General features: G+C 41.8%; 1 protein-coding gene and 1 pseudogene across 2 annotated transcripts in view; both read left to right on the top strand.

Annotated features, from left to right (window-relative positions):
- Positions 1-22,693, top strand: part of EBF2 (EBF transcription factor 2) — a 191,464-nt gene that overhangs the window by 46,805 nt on the left and 121,966 nt on the right. The window lies entirely within an intron of this gene.
- LOC125094531 (uncharacterized) lies at positions 21,849-21,942 on the top strand (annotated as a pseudogene).

Below are 22,693 nucleotides of genomic sequence, written 5' to 3'. Positions count from 1 at the left end.
GGAGATGGTTGGAATTGGTCTGTTAGATTAAAAAAAATTGAGATTGCATAAACAATGGTGATAATCTGAGGAATGTAGCTTGGTACCTACTGATCTCAGTATAGTGTAATCATAACTTGAAATAGAATGTATTTTAGTATAGGATGGGCTGGGGATGGGTGGGTTACACAATGAAAACTGTAAAGTCCCCTCCAGCTGTGCTATCTCCAGGATTTCATGCTGACTCCTCCCCTCCACCTCCCAGGTTTCCTGACCATTTGGAATACAAAGTCTTGGCTCCAAGATGCCTTTTTACCTATTTTATTTAGTATAATACCCTCTAGGTCTACCTATATTGTTGCAAGTGGCAAGATCTCATTCTTCTTTATGGCTGAGTAATATTCTACCATGTATATATACCAGCTACAGACAAGCAAAAAAAGAAAAAGAAAAGAAAAAAAAAAGAAACATATTTATAAATGTAGAGAATAAACTGCTGATTGCTGGAGGGAGATGGATTTAGGAGCAAACGAAATAGGTGAGGGGATTAAGAGGTACAAATTTCCAGTTACAAAACAAATAAATCATGGGGAGTATAATGTACAGCATAGGGAATATTGTCACTAATATTGTAATAACCTTGTATGGTGACAGGTGGTAACTACACTCATGGTGGACATTGCATACTGTATAGAATTGTCAAATCACTCTGTTTTACACCTGAGACTAACATAATGTTGTGTGTCAACTATCCTTCAAAAATAAAAAAAATTTTAAAAAGGATCCCTTTGAAAATCTTCCCAGCTTTATACTAATTTTTGGTCTGTTTACATTTTCTCCTCGAGGAAGTTTTATTCTAAAATTCAGTATTATTCTAAAAGTAGCAGATGTAAGTCAACATTTTCATACTTATTAACATGTAGTCATATATAATGATCCCCTACAATTTTAAAGATCCCTACTTGAACTGTGGTAAATTTCCTAAGTCCCTCATTCTTGAGGAGGTAGAAATATTTGTGTTCTTCTCACTCTCTTACCCTCTCTTCCTCTTATCCTTGGCAGTTTTTCCAATTTATATTTAAATTATTTATTTAAAATTATTTGTCAATTCTACTTACTTATGGTCTGCCTTTATTTCTGCCAATTCCATCTTCTTCCTTTTCATAGGTTTGTTTCACTTTTAAGTTTCACTGACTGAAATTTTAGTTTATTTATTTTTTTTAGTGTGTGTTTTTTTTTTTTTTCTGCCTTTTCTTTTTTTAATCAAAGAAAACATTTGGGGAGATGCATTTTCCTCTGTGTACAGATTTGGCCTTGAATTTCCATGAGTTTTAATATGTTTTTCTTAATTTGAAGTGGGGAGGGGCAGAGAAGAGAATCTTCAGGCAGTCTCCCTGCCGAGTGTGGAGCCTGATGTGGGTCTTGATCTCACGACCCTAAGATAATGACCTGAACTGAAATCAAGAGTCAGACATTTAACCAACTAAGCTACCCAGGTACCCCTATGTTTTCCTTTCTGATTATCATTTACTGTAAGTACTCAAATTGCAGTTTTGATTTCTAAGTGATTAAAATATTTTTTGTTAAAATTAAGGAGATTACCTTGAAATATCGGATTTTGGTTAGAAAATAAGGTTCACACCGTTTCTATTTTGGGGCATTCTTAAAAAACCACAACTTTATTAATGTTATTCACATCTTCTCCAACCTTGTTTTTTAGTCTGTTTTATCTGCCAAAGAGCAAGAGGGCTGTGTGAATCTCTAGCTATAATTATCATTCTGCAAATATATCTTTAGAATTCTAATACTTTTAAGATTCACATATTTTGATACACATATTTGCATTCATGATTATTATGCATTATTTTCAATAAAAATTTTAGCTCTATTATTATAAACTTTTCTTTTTTATCTAGTTTCTTATTGTTTGCCTTTAAGTTTACTTTGTCTACCATTAGTTTCATAACCTCTGCTTTATTTTTATCTTTGCCTCCTAATCACTTGCATATCCTTTTATTTCTGATTTTTGACTTGGGTGCTCTTTTATTTAAAACAGTTTTATTAAGTTAGAGTTGACATAAATAAAATCCTCCCATTTTCAGTGTGTAATTTTTGATACTGTTACGGGACATCTGAGTGTTCTTTTAAATAACACACAGTTGGATGTATTTTTTTAAATAGATTATTTACTTATTTATTTATTTGACAGAGAGACACACAGAGAGGGAACACAAGCAGGGGGAATAGGAGAGGGAGAAGTAGGCTTCCTGTGGAGAAGGGAGCCCGATGTGGGGCTCGATCCCAGGACCCCTGGGATCATGACCTGAGCCAAAGGCAGACGCTTAACCGACTGAGCCACCCAGACACCTCAGTTGGAGATATTTTTTGATTTAGTGTGAATATTTCATTCAATCTCCCTTTAATAGGAGCGTTTACTTTATATACATTTATTGGTATAGCTGGTGTTTTTTGATCAAACATCTGTCATTTCATTCCACTTCATTTCCTTGTCATTTCGTTTTTTCTTTTTCTATATATTGATCTTGTTTTTTTACCTTTAATCTCAAATATTTTTGGATGTATAGATCTTCTTTTAATTTTGCTATTGGTTAGAATTTTTTCCAAAATATTTCCTAGGATGTATGTCTAAATTTTTGCCAGCCAGGAGTGAAATGCATCTCTCTCTCTATATTTGATGCAAATAATTGAGCACAATTTGCCTTTATATCATCACTTTTCCTCTCTCTGTTCTTATGCTGTGTCATAGTCTTTCAAAATAATAAACTTGGCTTTTATAACCAGATTAATATGATTATATCAAATTTTTTCATTATATATCCTCCCTTTGAATAACTATTTTTTGGCATTTATATTTAAATTTATAGTGATATTTGTGTTACTTGTTAAGCTTGCTTCTATTTTAATTGGTTTCAGCATCTCCACTACTTCCTTCATACTATAATACCCACATTTTTGAACTCCTAATTTTGTTTCGTTTTTTAGGAGTTGGATTACGTCTTTGATATTCTTGGCAGGAAGAGCGTATAGGTGCTATGTTTTCTGACACTTATATTATCTAAGAGTCTTTTCCTGAGGTCTTCACTTAGAAAATATTGGCTATCAAACTCTTGGCTCATATACTTTTCTATTTAAAACTACTTAAGCATAGCCCATTGTATTCCAGTATTTAATGTTGAAATGTGAAAATCTGGTAATACTTTGATTTTCATTGATTATTCCTGGAACATAACGAGCTCTTTAAATCTGTATACATTTCTTCAAGTTAGAAAAATATTTCTCTATTATTTTCTTGTCTTTCATCTGTTGCATTATTTTGCCATTTCCTTTGTTTTCCAGGGAGCATCTCAAGCTCATGGTCCACATACTGGTTTTAATTTTCTCCTTGGCTGCTGTGTGGAAAGTGGACCAGAAGGTAGTTTGGGATGGAGACAGCTAGGAGAACTGTTAAGGTAGTTCTTACAGAGGAGGGTGTATCTCAAAATGAATTTGAGATACATTTTATAAGTAGTTTTCCATGTTGTTGTGAGCTCTCTTTCTTCTCCTCCTTCTTTTTCTTCTTCTTCTGTCTTTCTGGATCTTAATATTAAGAAGGTAGCAGAGACAGGACAGGGAGCTGTTAGCTGGAGGCCATTTTGAACCAGAAGTCGGCTCACAGATTTCTGTGGCAAATTTATAGGGAAGAGGAATCCTAATCATTGGGCATTTGCAAAGTGCTTTAAAACTTATACGGTATAGCCTTAATTCAGCTTCTTACCCAGAGTGGTTGACAGTACAGATAGAGATAATGAAACTAAGATGCTGGGTGGCTCAATGATTTGCTTGAAGTCACTCGTAGTTAGTGACCAAATCTATGACCTCATGTTCTGTTTTTTAGTGCAGTGGACTTCCTACTCAGTGTATTTGGAACCTTGGGGATGTGTAGAAACAGGAATGGTCACTGGGGGTGGGATGAGGGGTGGGGAGAGGTGGTAGATCTACTCTGCACACAGGACCGAGCTCCCATGACCTCTATGTTGACCAGAGCATTCCCCGCTTTGTCTGTTATAATCTCATAATATATAAAGAGAAAATTTTTATTTAAAGCAATTCTATGACTAAATAATAAATTTTGAAAAACATTTCAGGATACCACGTTGTCTCTAGTCTTTGGGCTTGCTGAGTCAAGTGGCTTTAATACAAAATACACTTGACTCCTCTCCACCCTCTTAATCCAGACTGACCAAGTGCACCACCAAATGCAAGTGGCAGGGCAGCCACAGAACAGGCCACCCAAGTCATAGTCCAGCTACACTGAGCAGAGTGGTTTGGAAAACACCAGAGCTGCATGTCTTGTCAACCTGTACGGGGCCTTTCTCCTTTCTTGTCCTGTTCTGTTCACCTCATCTGCCCTTAGTTTGCTCCTTTCTTATTGCATATATTGCCCTCTCTTCCCTCTTATTGTTTCTTTCTTATCTTAATACTTCCTTCCTGATCTCTGTTTATATTTCCCAGCATCCTCCAACTTGACTTCCTTCTACTTCTCCTTTCCTAGACTTCTCTTCAATGTCTTCCTTCTCTGTCCTTCTCTTTTCCTGTCCTTTCCCTCCTAGTCTTTCTTCTCTCCCAATCCTCCTGCTCTTTTCCAACACTTTAATATGAAGCTGTTTAAATATATAGTATTGAAAAAAATCTTATAGTGATACCAGCGTACTTACCCCTTAGATTCCATTATTGAGGTTTTATGAAATATACTCTATTACATATCTACTTATCTCTCTATCCACCCAGAAATCTGAAACTGTTTTTAATCCCAAAGTAAATTTTAGGTATGAGTCATCAGCATGCTCCCTATAAGTACTTTTGCATGTGTATCGTTGACTAGAATTTAATACTGGTTTACAGTTCCCACTTTTAAGGTACAATTTACAGACCACAAACTGCACAAATCTCAAATGTACCATTGGATTAGTTGTGACAGGTGAATACACCTTGGTAACCCCAACCCCCGACAAGATAGAGAAACTTCCAGTCACCTCAGAGTTTTCCCTCATGCCCCTTCTCAGCCCATCCCTGTCCCAACTTACCCCTTGAGAGACCACCACTGTTCTGATCATTTACCACTTTGGATTTGTTTTGCCTATTCTAGAAGTTCATACAAATGGAACCAAACAGAATATACTCCTTTCTGGAAGGTTTCTTTCACTCAGCAAAATGTTTTTAAGATTTGTCTGACCCCCAATAGCTTTTCCTCTCTGATTGCTAAGTAGTACTTCACTGCTATTCTCCTAGTGATGGTCAGTGTTTACTATTAGGAATGAAGCTGATTCTCTCCCTCTGCCCCTCCCCCCACTCACCCTGGCACGTGAGCATGCTCTCTCGCTCTAAAATAAGTAAATAAATCTTAAAAAAAAAAAAAAAAGCTGCTGTGAATTCTCCCTTTTGTTTCCACTGCCCTTCATTTTCTGCCCCCATGCCTCCCCCTGTTTTGGTCCCAGAGTGCACTTGGAATGTCTGAGTAAAATGGTGAGAATAATTCCTATCTCATAGGGTTGTGGTGTGAAGAAAATTGAGGTAATGTATGAAAGACTTCTAAGTCAGTCCCTGGTACACAGTAGGCACTCAAATGGTAGTTGTGATTATATAGGGAAGGCACAAAGGCTTCTGATTGGAAGACTTTTTATGGTTGGATTTCTGTGTTCTTTTCTAGCTCTGTGGCTTTTGCCAGGTTATATCACATCTATCTGCCTTCACTTATTCCTCTAAGATGTTTCTTCTTCCTCATGAGTTACATAAGGATAAAAATATAAACTTTCCCAGAATTATTGGAGGAGAATGATGAAGAAAAGTGATGGCAAAAGAGTTTGCAGAAGAAATAGCATCGCTCGCTCTCTCTTTTTTTTCCACACTGCTCGGGTTTTGCAAGAAATTGCTTTGAGATTCTTGGATGAGAAAATCTTATTCAAAAGCCAAGAGCTACAGTTTGAGGGATATCCTTTTCCCAGACCCATTAGCTGCCATTCAGCTAGGACTTAGCAGTTTCCACTGGAGCATAAAGAAGTTTATTTTACCATTTTAATTTGGTGCTGCTTTATTTACCCTGTTTGTGCTAACCCAAATTTGGCACCCACTCAGTACTCCAAGTGCTAATTTAAGTGACATATTTCCGTTCTGCCTGGGAAGAATACACAGAAGAGCTGAAAGACGTGTGTTTATAATTATAAGGTACCGAGTTGGCTCAAACAGCATCTCATAGCATATGGGAACTATGTGGGCTAGTTAGCAAAAGTTTATGCTGAAGCCTGATGCTGTTTGGCTGAGTTTTGTAAACTCAGAGTTGTTAAGCTGTGTCTAATAAAACATGGGTTGAGTCAATTTAATATTTCCAGGCTATTCTGTTGTTGTGGTAAGGATAGCCCCTTTCCCTTTTCTCAGCCTAAAAATGCAGAGGATTTGAATTCAGTTCTGGAGATGGTAGATTTTGTTGGGATAAGGACATGCTTTTCTCCCTCCCTCCCTCCCTCCCTCCCTTCCTTCCTTCCTTCCTTCCTTCCTTCCTTCCTTCCTTCCTTTCTTTCTTTCTTTCTATCTTTCTTGTTTCTTTTTTGCTTGCTTTTTCAACACAGTCTTCAAGACCCTGGATATGAGTGCTTGGCCCCTAGATGACGGCCTCTAGCTTTTTATTTTTCATCATAGATTGACATCAGGGGGAGTTTTCAGATTATTCCAGCATTACATGTTTTTTCTGTTTAAAATAATATTATATGATCTTATAAAGTCTCTACTTATAGATTTTTTTATTATTACTTCATATAACAACGCCCATATATGGAGAATATTTTGAGCTCAGAGGAAAGATGAGCTATTGTAGAAATTGGTCTATTGATTTTGTGGAGTGTGTGTGTGTGTGTGTGTGTGTGTACACCCAAAGCATTGTATTTTATGCATGCCTGTGTGTAAGGACATAACTACATAGGTTATATATAGACAGGTTGTGTATAAGTGGTTTCAGTAAGATGTTATTGTACACCTACTGTGTGTAGATTACTGTAACTCTTGTTCTTGATCTTGGGCTTCCTTTTCTATCTGCAACTTTTGGGGCTGGGAAGAGGAGCCACCAGGAGCTGAATTCCCTTGCTAATCCTAATGCAGCTTTAGGCTCTAGAGGTTGACCCTTAGGCCAAGTGAACTGGCAGAGAAGAAAACCATTAACCCTCAGTGGAAGGCTTCCTGGCAAGTCTGCTCCTGCTGCTGCTTATCACATTCATTTATTGGTAAGTACAGGAACAGGGCAACCCGCTGGCGCTTTTATCCAGAAAGCCGAGTCAACTGAGCTTATGGAAAGGGAGACTCTCGTGCCCTTCTTCCTGTTATTATTTGGAATACATGGCACCTTTCTGTTGTGGGAGTGCCAGAAAGAGACTGGAATAAAAATTTAAACTACTTGTAAATGTAGGAGAGTTCTCTGCAAACATCTGGATTGTCCTCTCTCGGCATCATTTTTATTCCCGAGGGCCTCGCGGATCTGAGACTGAATGGTAGCATGCCTGTACTCTCCAACCCCCCCCACCCCCCCACCCCCCGTTAGGTGACTATTTGTTTAAAGAACCAGAGCTTCACATGGCAACTAATGTGCTTCGCGAATTGTATATTTTTACATCTTCTAGGGTGGATCTGATGAGGTCTTGCTCACAAGTTGGCTACACCATATGTCTTTATAGCTCAGAATGTGCTGCAAGCCAAAACCTTGTCCTACACCTCACACGGGAGGCAGTGAACCTGCTCTAACGTGGCCTTGGCCCACGCGATGAGTGTTACCTCCATCAACATGCCCCGCAGAGGGAGCCCCCTTCCTCCTGTGCTATGGCCCCCACCTAGTGAGTCATGTTCAGCTGTTCCTTTTTTGTCCATAAACATCTTCACATACCTTATTGCCTTAAAACCCCTCCGGTGGGTAGCTGCCATCATTCCTATTTTGCGGAAAACTGAGGCTCAAAGAGGCTAAGTGGTTTATGGAAAGTCACACATTTTTACCAGCAGGTTACGGAGTCCGGGTTTTCTGATGTTGGTTCCTCTATAACTCAGCTGTCCATCAAGGTTGGGTCGTACACAGGTCATTTAATGTAATTGGACAGTGAGATGCTGGTCATTTAGTTTTCCTGTGTTTGTCTTGCTTTGCACAACATGAAAGAATGATGGATTTGGAGTTTGAAGCACTGAGTTGAAATTCTCACTCTCATCCCTGTTACTGGTGTGATTTGGGGCAAATCCATTTTGATTTATAATAGATGTCTTGTAAAGTATGAGGGATGGTGTTTTAGAAAGCATTCTGTAAAACATAAACTATTATGCAAAGTGTGGAAAGTTATTATAATTTTCTCTCCAACTAGAATGTCCGTTTCTTGCTGGACTATGTCCCACTACTTGCGTAGTAAGTATATTTCTTATTACTTGCATAAGTAAGAAATTTCTATAACTTGCATAGTGCTACCTACATAGAATTTACTTGGTAAATATAAGCAGAATGACCTACTGGTTGATTAAAAGCTGAGATCATGCCTTCCCATTCTTCTGTTTCTTTTCCCTGGTGCCTAATATGTATCCATTTAAATGGTGACATCCCAGAGAAAATTTCTGACAGACTGAAAAATGTTTCTTAATATATCTATTTGTATCGATGTTCCTCTGTGTGTACATGGGCTTATGCAATTTATTTAAATGTGTGCATGTGTGACCACATAGAATATTTCTGCACATATGTGAGGAGTTCACTGTTAGTGGGGGGTTACTAATGGCTGATGCACAGGGACTTTGCAAGTTCAAAGCTGGTCTACTGATCTATGGCAGTTACAGCTCCGTGGACAGCTCTCTGATGTCTCCAGGGCCCTCAGAGCTGTGGTAAGGGCCCCAGGATAGGAATATATACTCAACTCCTTATTTTCCCACCTCTTCATACTCCTCAACCTTCTATCCAGTGGCTTAGCAGGGAACCTGTCTGTCAAATAAATAAATAAAATCTTAAAAAAAAAAAAAAAAGAAAAGTGAATTATAAGATTCCCTGTAAAATGAAAAATAACACCTGCCAAATCTGTAAATGACCTCGAGGTTTCTTTTTTTTTTTTTTAAAGATTTTATTTATTTATTTGACAGAAAGAGATCACAAGTAGGCAGAGAGGTAGGTAGAGAGAGAGAGGAGGAAGCAGGTTCCCTGCTGAGCAGAGAGCCCGAGCGGGGCTCAATCCCAGGACCCTGGGATCATGACCTGAGCCGAAGGCAGAGGCTTAACCCAATGAGCCACCCAGGCGCCCCTCAAGAGTTTTTTTGTTTGTTTTAAGTACGATTTTTTGTGTATTACTGTAACATACACTTGAGTGGCTGATGATATGTTTGTAGACCCCCAACTACTCTCTGGAGCCCGAGTTAATGCCTGGAACCCCCTGGGAGGAGGCACTTCTAGGGAACAAGGCAGAAGCTTTCCGAAGGAGCCTTAGACAGGTGTGGGATCCCTGCGAAATTTGGTTTAGAGAAGAGCTCTGTGATAGAGAAGCCCTGAACTTACAGGTCGGGAGACCTAGGTTTTGGTTTGGCTTTGTTACTCAGAATAGAATTTAACTTTGTGTGCCTCAGCTTGCTCAGCTGAGGAGCCGAGGCTGTGGTCCTCAGACATGATGGTTGAGTGGCTCAGATGGGATACCATGCACAAAAATTCTTAGATGTCTCTGAAGTACAGAGCCAACGAAAGGTGGTATGACCGTTTTTGAAGAGTTGAATGACCTGTAGAGCCAGCTGTCGGAGAGTGATTAAGAGAAGGACTCGAGACTACCTGGGATCTACTCCCAGCTCTGCTATTGCTAGCTGTATTACCTCGGGCAGGCCTTTTTTTTTTTTTTAAGATTTTTTTTTTTTTTTTGACAGAGAGAGATCACAAGTAGATGGAGAGGCAGGCAGAGAGAGAGAGAGAGAGAGAGAGGGGGGGGGGGGAGCAGGCTCCCTGCTGAGCAGAGAGCCCCATGCGGGACTCGATCCCAGGACTCTGAGATCATGACCTGAGCCAAAGGCAGCAGCTTAACCCACTGAGCCACCCAGGCGCCCCCTCGGGCAGGCTTCTGAACCACTCTGTGGCTCAGTTTCTTTATCTGCAAAATGGTGGAGAATCACGGTGTTTGAACACACGGTTGAGGGCCCAATCAATGTTTTATTTAATACAAAACACATATATAATATATGTATACATACATTATGCAAATCATATATAATTTGGATTATTATCTAATGAACATGAACCTTGAGTAAATCAGATTCCTACCTCCTTCTCTTTAGCCGCATCCTCCTCTTCTTCTTTAATGAAAAAAATGAAAATCATGGATTTTTAAAAATTCCAGGCTAAAGTCTAAAGTGGTAGTTTTGGGGCCTCACATAGTGGGTTCAAGGGAATGCTGATGGGTTGTGAGGGCAGGACAGCCAGGCAAGGGCCAGGGCTCCCCATTTTGGCTATGGCAGAGCCTTTATCCACATTGGGCTTCTCTGTATGAATTTTTTTTTTTTTTAACAAGAGTCCAGCTGCTTTAATAAGTTTGAGACCCAATGGCTCAGAGTCAATGCAGATTCATCCCCCATCTCAGGACCTTCTCCTTCCACGTCTAGGACAATTCAGAGAGACATGTTGGTGATACTGACAAACCACAAAGGAAGGTGCTGTCCAAAAAGAAAAAAAAAGTAGTTTTTAAAAAATCGTTTTGGTGGATGTGCCACATTAAGAAAGCGGAATACTAATCTGGTTTGAAAGGATTTAAAAATAAAGGTTGAAATGAAAATTAACTCTCAGATAGGCAGAAAACAGCCTCCTTAATTGAGATTTTCAAATAGTCCAGCATCAGTAGATGCTCAGAAATCGCTAAGTGTGGTGCCGGGGGAGACACAACCAAATAAGGCATGTCCCTGTCCCTGGGGAGGCCATTGTCTAGTAGGGTAATAATTTGGGGGCACTTACCATCAGTTGATAAGCAATATGGTTTCATGCTCAACAGTACTCCTAGAAACTTGCTCCTCTATAGCCCAGAGGAGGAAGAGGTCAGAGTAGACTGCAGTAATACTAAAGGAAGCCTTCATGAAGGAAGGCAGAATTGAAATAGGTGGAGGGCACAGCAAGTGGGAGCTGCAGCAGGAGCAAAGGAAAGCAAGGTAGACCACCTGGTACATATAAGCACCAGAGAGGGCGCTTGATAGGCTCAGAGATAACCGCCATGCTGAACCATAAGTTTCATGAAGGCAAGAACCATAGATTTTGGCCCTCTTGGGTATGTGCCCAGCACATAATAGTTCCTCAACATATATGTGTTATATAAATGGATGCGTATCTTAGGGCTATGTAATATCACCATTAAGTTCATAAAACTTTTCCAACACCTCACCTCGTTTTTCAATAGCAAGATTCCCATTGCTTCCTGTCCTTCTTAACTTCTCTTTTGGCTGGATCAAGAAGTGTGTTTCTGGGAACATCTGGGACTTGAGAATCACTATTTGTGTATACCTTAACAGAGGAGGAAATGGAAAGCCAGAGAGGTTAAGTGACTTACCCAAGGTCACACAGTTAGTTGGTGTCCGCTCTATAATATTTTCTTTGTTCAGAAGTCTAGCTTCTCAAGTAAGTGCCTGGCTTTCTCATCAGGGCCAAGTTGACTCAGGAAACCTCTCCAGTCCCCTGGATCATTTATCCATCCTTGCTCTCTGGAGGCCTACCACCTGGGTTTACTGATGGAGTATGGTGAAATTTTATGTGTATATCATGTGCAACGAAATCTGTTGTGGCACCATATATTTTATATGTAGCCACTGGGTATTTCAAAGAAGACAGGAGCTAAATTCCCAGCCAATTTTAAAGGGCTTGTCTTATATGGCATTGGCAGAGAAAGGGGGCTAGCCACATGGAGCCCTGGAGAATGTTGAGACTTCATTGGAGGCTTGCATTATACTGGGTAATTCCCACCTTGGTGATACTCCTCCCCATCACAGCCCATACCCTGCTCAGTTCTGTTGTTACCACTTTTCAAATATAAAACAATCCTCTCCCTTAAGAGCAGAGTTTACTGTCCCTGAGATCTGGAGGCAGAAGAAAGATACCTTTCCCTATGCTTATTGTAGAAACATGTTCATTTTTTTTCTTCCTTCCTTCCTTCCTTTTTTCCTTCCTTCCTTCTTTCCCCCCTCTCTCCCTCCCTTCCTCTCTCTCTCTCTGTTTTTGGCAGAAGATGATTTTTTTTTTTTTTGAAAAGTTTCTCAGTTTCAGAGAGTAGGCGGATAAAAATCTTTGAGAACACCCAGGATGAGTAGCTGCAGATCTGAGCTTTGCACATCTCATTCTGTAAAAATCAAACAGCCTTTACTCAAAGAAAGAACGTTGGGCTGTTCCCAAAATGTAGACATCAAGGAATGCTGGGCAAGTTTCATCGCCTGGAAAAGGGGTTTCAGAGGTACAAACAAGTTTGATGGACCTCGCTGAGTTTTCCCAGGCTCTGTGCCTTGTTTGCTGGTGAATGTTGGTCAACCTAGGTCTGCGGGTCTGTTTACATACGCTTTTAATGATATGGTTAATGCAGCCGTGTATGACTCTGACACTCCAGTTGAGTTAGCCAAGATTGTTCCCGTGAAACAGCCTTTTTTTTTTTTTTTTTTTGCACTGCTCCCTGAAATGCTCAAGTTCTTATACTCTTCATAAATGTGGAGAGCCAGCTCCTCCTCGATTTCATGTTCCAGAAATAACCTTTTTGGATTCAGTTTGCACCCAAGTACACACATCAGCCTACAAAGTTGTACACCTTTTGGTTTCCTTTTCCCTCTCTTTGACCCCTGGTACCATGCTCTATTGGAGGAGAGAGCCCAGCATATGGCTCCATGACAAATGTTGAGGGAATCTATCCACCAGTAAAAAGATGCTTAGATTTTATTATTTTTTTTTGAAGGCATCATTGCACAGTTATCTTGGGGTCTCTCTTAAATAACACCCCACTGACATGGAAGGCTATAGTTCACAAAGTAAAGTTTTTGATTTTTAAATTGACACTGATCCCAATGAGGGAAATCCTTTGTTATGTCTCCAGCACTGGGGGCTCAGCTGATCCATATGCACCAGTGGGCACACCCAGAGAGCTTTCATAATTCATAAGCTGAGAGGCCCCTGACGAGCAGGGGCTACACACAGCCAGAGCGAGCAGAGTGCCCGGGAAGCTGGGGCTGGGGGGATGCTGGAGACTGGAGCTCAGAGTCCTGGCTCTTCCTTGCACTCCAATGTGTTGGGTCGTTTTGGGAACCTGAAGCCCAGTTCCCCAGTTGGGTGCCAGTAGATGGTAGGCTGAGAAGACAGGCTTGTAAAAGATCTTCCCACTGGAGGCAGCACTGAGCTTGGATCAGACTTAATTTCAAGTTTTCTTGTCTGTTGCAAAACAAGCTAGCAAAACAAAACGTAAGCCTGGAAAAAAGCAGGATAAAAATCACTGCAACACTCAGCACTTTAGCATAATAATTTTCACTTTTGTGTGTTCCCTGCAGTCTTTTTTATAGGTGTATAATGATGCATGGTAGAGGACATGTGATTGTGTGTTCTGTTGTTTTAGCTTCCTCATCGAGTGATGAGCATTTGGCATGCTCTTATATAGTTTTCATCCTTTTATTTTTTTGATGAATAAATACTAGTCCATTGAGCAGATGAATGTAACATAGTTCACATAACCATTTCACTATTATTTCTGATCTGTTGAAGTTCTCATTGTTTTATTTTTAAAAATGTTGCAATGAACATATTCACTCATAAAGATAAAGGTGTGAGTCCTTTTTCCTTTCTTTTAATTTTTATTTATTTATTTATTTATTTATTTAGTGAGCCCTTTTTCTGCTGCATATTATCTGGGTGATTTGTTGAGAGCATTTGAAGTACTCTGAGTCTCATTTCTTCATCATGGAATTGAGTTATCATTTCTCTCTTACTTATAAATAGAAATATATACATACAACATATTAATCATATATCAATATAATATAGTGATACATAATCACACATTTATATATACTGTTATATATTATAATAACATGATATACTATAAACACAGAAAGGTTGGCCCATATGTCACCCCTGTGTGTTTCTGTTCTATTTAATGACTGGTTCCGTATTCTGAAAACCAAAATAATCTAAATCAACCTTAACTTAAAAAAATAGAATAGAATACTTTTCCCCCCTTGTAAAGGTGAAGGAGAGAGAAGGAAATGTTCTGGTAAATTCTGACAGCGCTAGTGTGTTCCCACTCTTAAAAGGTTAGGGGCCACTGAACAGCCTCTTAATGGTCTTGGAGGGTAGTGTAAACACAGATCAATGAAATCCACACACAACCCCCAGCCTCCTTTTAGGTGGTAGTCTCAGGCTCCTTCCTGGTGGAGCCTGGCATTAAAACTCTTCCCTTGGGGCTGATCTGAATTTTGCCTTTTACTTCCCATGCCCACCGTTTGGGGAGGGTAAAATGCACGGAGGAAGGGGCAAGAAGTGAGGAGGAGGAGGGTGAAGGATGAAGATGCAGGGCCACTGGCTGACTGGGTGGGAGACTTTTGTTTCAGAGCAGATCTGCCGGAGGGCTCGGGCTCTGTCCTGCTGAGCCTGAGCTCTGGGAACAGGGAGAAAGGGAGCAGCTCAGTGTGGGTGTCCTGGGCAGCTGTCTTGCCGCTTACTGTTTAGCACATGTCTGAAGGACTAGCTCACAGAATTGGCAGAAGAGTCCAGAAAGCCAGAGTATGAAGAACTTCAACTGTTTTTGAAGCATAAATGGGAACTCCAGTCCAGGTGTCTGAGAGCAGGAGCTAAAAATGCCCATCCAAATCCAAACTCTAATTGGGTCAACTTTATATATAATATGAGGGGCTGAAGCTACTGAGACCTCCCTCTGGGGCAAGTGCAGCCAAGTACTTAAAAAAAAAAAAAGATTAGTCCATGAGCTATATGACTACCTGAAAGTGTTCTGGTCTGTAAAAAAAATTTTATTCTGTTTGATTAACCAGCTGGAGGCTCCTGATTTGCATTTAAGTGGTGAGAGTACTTGGAAAATTTATATGTAGATCCTTCAGTTTAAGGAAGGGAGTCCTGGTTACCCATCCCGTGTACTGTGCGTTGAATGCATAAGCACATGCATTCTGAAACGGACGAATTGCAGATACATGCTATCTGAACGCATCTGTTTATGCGTTCTTTCCCACTTTCTTTGCCCAGTAATTTTCATTTTTGGAAGCCAGACTCTTCCCTTTCACTTTGCAGTGATCAATCGACATGGATGACAGAGCACTGATCAGTGCCCGTGACACAGTGTGCAGTGTGGGAGGGTGGGGTGGGGGCAGGAAGCCCCTGCTGGTCAGGAGTCAGAAGTGGGGAGATGGCAAAAAAGGCACATGTGAAAGGGGGTGGTGCAAAGTGGCAAAGCGGTGGGGACACACGTGTGGCAGGGTGCGGCGGTGGCAGCTGCAAGCGGGGTAGTCCATGGGGGTGAGGAAGAGGGCTTTGGGGGCACAGTAGGGAAAGGGCGTGGCTCCACCTAGGCAAATTCTGGAGGTGGAATGGGCAAACCATGTTCTTGGAGTTTTAGGCAGAAGATTAAGTGTTCCTGGGGCTGGGAATCAAACATGGGTGGGAATTCAAGTTCTCCATTCATGGACTTTCTACCACTCACCTGGTCAGAGTTTCCCAAGGACAAATCACAGTTAGCAGGGGGTCTGGGGACCATCCCCCACTTCAGTGCAGAGGCTGCAGTTTCCTTGTGGCCCCAATGGCATCCCCCCCCCCCCCCCCGTGTCTTTCCTCCAAGGCATTTGGCATCTTTTTTTTTTTTTTTTTTGTGGTGGCCTCCTAGTGTCATTAAGCAAGTCAAAGGTCATCAGTCTAGAAATTGACACACTTGACCCATTTCCTTTCTGTGCTGGACCTTGAGTCTGGACCCAGCTCCCCCAGGGACCATGTGGAGGGCTTGAAGCCGAGTCTTCAGTCCTTTCTTCCCATGAGGTGTATAATTCGATATTTATTGCCTCTCTCCCCAACAAGGTCTATGGTGCCACTGGGATCCATTCAGTAAAGAATGCTGATCCCCTTTATGAATTTTTGATGGTGGAGGAGGAGCGTTTGAGGCCACTGGGGGACCTTGTGAAATGGAAATGTTTTTTCTTTTTGATCTTTCTTTCTTTCTTTCTATCCCTTTCTTAATTTAAAGATACACATGCCATTGTGGCAATGCCTGGACTTCTCTGAATCTAAGTGTGTAGCATCTTTTCAAGAAAGCCGCATCACAGCTCTTTAAAGCAGTGGCCCAAACATCCCCTTACATATCTATCTAACTGTATTTATAAGAACAGTGGAAACTTTATTCAGGAAAAGAGACATGCAGGCCAAAAAAGCAAAAATTAAAAATAAAACAAAGCAACAAACAAAATTCACTCTGGAGTGGGAGAGGATAAATGATGCCCCCCCTGCCCCCCGGCTGTTCCTTTTTTGGTGGTCTGAGGGGGTAGGACTCGAGGGACCTGGAGAGTCAAGATCTGTATTTCATTGCTGAGAATTTGACAGCTACAGTGCAAAGCAATACAGTCCTGCTTTTTATTAGCCTGTGTGAGTCTAGCACAGAACGAAGTTTTTTTTTTCTCTTTTCATTTTTCAGAGGTAGAAGTTTTTGCCAAACTATGAGATGATTTAACCACAATTTCCTTCCTGAATTTTTTTCCAGAGGGGGAGGGGATGGTTGGGTGGGTGTTATTGTTTAATAAGATTTAAACAGGGTCTCTATTTTGTGGCCGGAACAGCCTTTCATGCCCTTTATCTGTACTGGGATTTCAGCTGGGTTTTTATTTTGGTGACATATGGCCCATCGTATAATAAAAAGAGACGAACCATTCAGATTTAATTTGAGCAGCTAAGGACGTCAGAAGGGCTGCGAGGGGAGCCTGTACCTGAGCTTTCATTTGTTTAAAAAAAAAAAATTGTGCAGAGAAGTTGAGAAGGTGACTTTTGGAATTAGTTTGGTTTGGAGGCATTAAGTCCCAGATCAAGAGAGAAGGTCAATTTGAAAGTTTGGGATATATGCCAGCTTTGCTCGCTCTTTTATTGGAGAATTGCCTGTGGGGCCTTTCAAAGTATCTGCCCTTCAGGGGTTCTGCTTTCCACCTGCTTCCCCCTGAACAGGGAAATGGGCTTTTAAAAAATATTACGCAGCACGCCACAGCCGTCTCCTGATCCAAATGCTGTGTGGCATGACACAATGTGACTCGAGGGCCGGGGGCAGGCCTTGGGTCTGCAGCTGGCACACGGAGCCTGTCCAGTGCGGGGACCGCTGCTTAGCCCAGCACGCCTTTCCCTCAGAGGACAGGGCCCACCTGGCCTCCAACACCCCTGGCAGCTTTCCCAAATCATTTACTCTCATTTCATCCCCAAACACTGTCATGGAGGAAATGCTTTTTGCATCTGTGGGGTGTACAGCAAGTGGCTGCTAATGGCTTTGTGGGACGGGGACACAACGATGACAGTGAGCAGAGATTTGTACCACCAAATGGGGACCTCCCCGGGACTCTCCATGTGGGTCCTTTAGGCAGGAGCTTGTTTGCCCACACCGAGACAGGTAGCGATGTCCTGAGCCCCCTTCATGGCGAGGGGGTCAAAAGTGCTTGGAGGTTTGGGCAGCCTGTTTTCCAGCCCAAAGCCACTGCACGTGCCGGAGAGAAACGCCCCCGTGTCAGACCCATGATTTGCCTTCAGTGTCCAACATGCATCTTTGGCGGTGTCTTGTAAAAGCTTTCATTACTGGATGAATTGTGTCCACTGTGCACTGAATCACCCTTTTGTGTTGCTTCTAATTAACAGTAATGACAGCATTTGATACCACTCTGTGTGCTGGAGTACGGTGCCTTGGTGATTTTTCCCGGGGCCAAGCATTGCCACAGCGGGGAGTTCATGTTGCTAGGTGCTCTTGTTATGAACCTGCAGGGGGAGGGCAATGTGTCCCTTTCCTCTTTTACCTGCTCAGGCCGCAGGAGGGCTGCTACCCTCTCTCTTTTAGCCGTAGACCACAGCTCCGCTCGGGCCCTGGCTGCGACGCCCCTCATCTCTACGATGGAATGACTAGGAGGACCATCCGAGCCACTCTCCACGATAGCTGCCAATAGCCTTCTTGATTTATTTGCAGCAACTTGGAGATCTGCTGCTAACAGCCATCTTGATGGGAAGCAGCCCTGTAATTGCTTGGGGAGAAAGGCAGGCGTTTAGCAGTCATAAAAGAAAATCTGCCCACCACCAAGCCAAATGCCGCTGCTCTCCTTCCATGTGGCCAGCTTATTCCCCCCTCCTCCATCTTGAGCTCCCCCCTCCATCTTCAAGGCTGGTCTGGGGATTCCCTGACTTTTTGAAGCCCCTCCATTCTGAATCTGGGGTTTGAGTGATTCTTTTTTATTCCTCTTGGGGGAGACTGAGCACATGGTGTGGGGGTTACAGTAGTATTCAGTGCATGTTTTCTGGGGCTTCCAGTGTGACGGGAGTCCAGTGACAGGAGCTTCTGACGGGCTCTGGGGCTGCCCAGCAGCCTGTGACCATGGTTGATCAGCTGGGGGTTCATGGTGCTCTCTCTCTACCTCTTCAAAGTGACAACGGAGTAGGGCAAAAAGAAACACACACACACACACACACACACACACACACACACACACACACAGTAAAGCCCAGGGCAAACCAAAAGCCTGGCTGGAAGGGAAAATAAAATAGTAATGATCCTTTTTTTCGTTTCCTTTCGCGGGCATCATGGACGTAGCCTTCTCCCCACCTGTACCCCCTTATCTTTAGTCTCTGTCCTCAGGCCTCAGCTCACCTTTTTTTCTGGCCATGTGTCTCTCACGTGTGCTACTGAAGACTGTCACCAGTAGTATCTGTACTTCAGCACTTTGGGTAAAGGAGTAAAAACTGACTCAGAGCGAAGTACCGTGTGCTTGCCAGAGGTTTTGGGGGCAGGGTGGTCCATCACTGCCTTCGCCTGGGAACAAAAGCACAGCTATCTGGTTGAATGAGATGCTTTCTCCATGCTCCTGAACTCCGTTATGTTTCTTTCTCCTCCTCTCGCAACTTCTACTTTCCTTGTGCTGTCGTGGTCCGGACTCGCTGGGGGCAGGAGAGAGATTCGAAGGCTTGCGGGTCTGGCACATCAATCATCACTCATAATGCATCGATTGTGAGCCCTTCTGCATGTGGGTGTTGCACTAGACGACGTACAAAGTCACGGGCCCTACCCCTTTCCACTGAGGGAGAAAGTTTGTGTCGGGTTGAGAAATTAGCCGAGCTGAGATGCCTGCGTGGCTCTGTCTGGGAGGGAGGAGATCACCTCGTAGAAGTAATTGGCCTAAGTGATAGAGTAAGAACCAGGTAGCCCTGAACCCCCACCAACCCCCTTCTGCATGTCTCCACGCGCCTCTCCCGTGGTCCAAGGTGCCTGTTGGTCCGAGACCTGTGCCAGGCAGCAAGGGCAGGCTCTGGGCTTGGAAATGCCTCTCTGCTCTATTCCCTAATCAGATCTCAGTGAGATAACGGCTCAGACCTGGGAACATGAGATTTTAATGTGAAATGAATAAGTACCCTGAGACTGAAGCTTGTCACTGCGGCGCATCTGGAATCACTTACAGCTGGGTAAATTCACTGGGAGCTGCAACACTGGGGTGGAAAAGGAGGCACACAGCGCGTTCCTTTTAATGTCTAAACAATCTGATGTTGACAAGCCTTTCACATTAACCCCAAAGTGGCAAAGTTTAAACCCTTTATTATCCGATTCGGTTTGGCAAATCATTTAGAAGCTTAAGAGTCCATATTTACAGGGAAAAGGCCAACCTTTTTTTTTTTTTTTTTCCCCTTCTCAAAGCAAGCACCACTAATGTATGCACATTGCTGTTTACTTAGAAGGTTTGAAAGACCTTCAGCATGCAGGCTCAAGCTAGAGAAAGTGAGTTGATTTTTTTTTTCAGGGAGCCCCTAATCTCTTTTTAGAACACAAAAGGCATGAACATTCCAAACCCTGGAAACTATATCAGATTAACAAATAAGTAGAGAAGGAATACAGGAAATCGTTTCCAAATATTATTAGTCTTCAGTTGAAATATATTGTGTCTTGGCAGCTAGCTCTAACTCTGTGTCATTTTCCTAAGGTTTTGCCCAGAACATTATGAGTGATTCTAAAGATGGCCAATGGTCCTTTGAGTTCTATAGAGGACTACAAAATATTATAGAAGTTAGAAAGCTTAACAGTCGAGCATGGCTTAATAATCATTTATTGGACCTCTTGCCAAATTGGCAAAATTTTAGGGATCTCCATTATAACATGTGGAAGAACATGGAAAAAAGCTGCAAGTGGTTTTTGAGGACGAGATTCAGTAATAATTTAATAATTTAAACCACATCCTTTAAAAGCAATGAAGACATTTTAATTCATCTTCATAAAAAAGCATGATGCAACAGAGCTGAGTTTTAAATTTTCATCTGAGGAGAGTCTTAATGTAATTGAATTTATTATTATTTTATTTTATTTTTTTAAAGATTTTATTTATTTACTTGACAGAAATCACAAGTAGGCAGAGAAGCAGACAGAGAGAGAGGAGGGGAGCAGGCCCCCCGCTGAGCAGAGAGCCCCATGTGGGGCTCGATCCCAGGACCCTAGGATCATGACCCGAGCTGAAGGCAGAGGCTTAACCCACTGAGCCACCCAGGCGCCCTGAATTTATTATTTTAAAGAAGACCGAAACCTCAGAACATGGTAATTCTGACTTGTTCTGTGTAAGGAATCTATTTGGAAATTTCTGGCACTGGTTTGAATCCTATCGAAGAAGCTCATAAAGATGAACACTGCCGCGTAATTTTGACCACAGCTGTTCATCCTTTAGATGTCATTTTTACCTTCCCTTTGGTAGCTGTGCAAATTTAAATTTGAACTCACCAGTCACCAGCTCTGCTTAGACAGAACTTTCAGATCTGTGATGATTTTCTGCCCGTTCCTCCTCCTCAGTAATTCTGAGCAAAATGCCAATTTTTACAACTTAGGATAAGTTTGAGTTACTGTAGAAATGAAAAGAAAAAAACCTTCTTTAAAACACGTTGCTTGGAAATAAAAAAACCTACTTTCTTAGCATAATACTGCAGTTTTGGGGTTGGCAAGAAAAAGATGAAAGAATCTTAGAATCTTGTTCATAGAAATACATATAGCACACAAAAAATACATATCTTGTTTATAAAAACATACTTACGGTCTTAAAACATACAGTTTTAAGAAATGAAAAAGCAGGTTGCGTATTTCAAATATTTCCTTTAATAAAGCCAATGCATATGATTGTATTAATGACCCACAAAGCATATTACTTCACTTATGAACGCTTGGATGCCGATTTAACCCTGTCCCGTTATTCAGCCAATAAAAATTTGCATACAGATTTTATCATAAAGAGAGGTGAGAAAGGTGTCTGATACTGCTCTTAATGTTTGTTACATAACCTGTGTGCCTGGCATGTTTTCCTGAGACCTCGTTGATTCTGGATGACACCACTAAGGCTCTTTCCATTTTGCATGATGTAAACTCCTGTAAAATTTGAAACATGTACCATTTCTTTCCTTTTCCCCTGTAGCCCCTGCTCACAGAGTTGAGCAGAAGATGTGATTTTCAGTTCAGCACAGTAGTTCCTGTGTTAACAGAAGCTCTAAGACCAGCAGGTAGTTTCATTTTTTTTTAAAAACTTGGGCACTGGTGCTTACAGAATAAGCTTTAGACCTGGGTCTGGAACTGCTACAACTTTATCCTGTCTTTATTGTGTCTCTGATTCACTTTTTCGGTATTTCTGTGCTCGCTTCGGCAGCACATATACTAAAATTGGAACGATACAGAGAAGATTAGCATGGCCCCTGCGCAAGGATGTCACTTTTTCGGTATTTCTGATAAACAACAATAACAACAAAAAGGTAACACTTACTTGAGAAATTGGCCTCAGGCAAGTAACAAGAGGGGCGGGGCAGCCAGTAGCATGATTGTTCTGGATGAGCTATCAGGGATCTTTTGGGAATACTGGTGCCTTGACCCCTGATGGCCCTCAAAGTGCTGAGTGTAGAAAATGGGAAGTCTCCCCGGACGTCAGAATGTACAAGATGTCAGAAAAATGCAGTTCTTGGAAAACTGTAGTTTTTGGCGGGGGTGGGAACAGAGAGGGGACGGGGTGCAGAGAAGGGGAGCAGGGCTCCTCATGTTCTGCAGTTCAAGTCCTACTTATTTCACTGTTCATATGATTGTGTATTGTCCGAAAAAAATATTTTAAAAAGATGAATTGAAAACACCTATTTTGAAATACTTGGTTGGGTAGTAAAACTCTCAGGGCCTTGTTTAGGTCACATGACATTAAAAGCTCCAACTCAGACGGCTTAGTTTTTGGCTGTGGCAGCTAGCTAATATCCAAACTAGAGGTTTACCCGAACAGGTATGAGGGTGGAGGTTTTCACTTTGATGATTAGGTATCTGTGAGTGTTCTCAGTTTATAGTGAGTACAAGGGGGATGCACTAGACTTTGATTAAATCTCTTATTTTCTGATGATGGTCAGACCCGTAGAATAAAGTTGCTGATTGCTCAAATGATGACTGCGGTGCTAGGAAGCCAGTGGAAGGTTCTGGCAAGAGCACTGAGTGAGGAGTCTGGG

This window comes from Lutra lutra, chromosome 2 (genome assembly GCF_902655055.1).
Source record: "Lutra lutra chromosome 2, mLutLut1.2, whole genome shotgun sequence".
Lineage (NCBI taxonomy): Eukaryota > Metazoa > Chordata > Mammalia > Carnivora > Mustelidae > Lutra > Lutra lutra.
The sequence above is the reverse complement of the archived record's forward strand: the minus strand, read 5'-3'. Positions and strand labels throughout refer to the sequence as shown.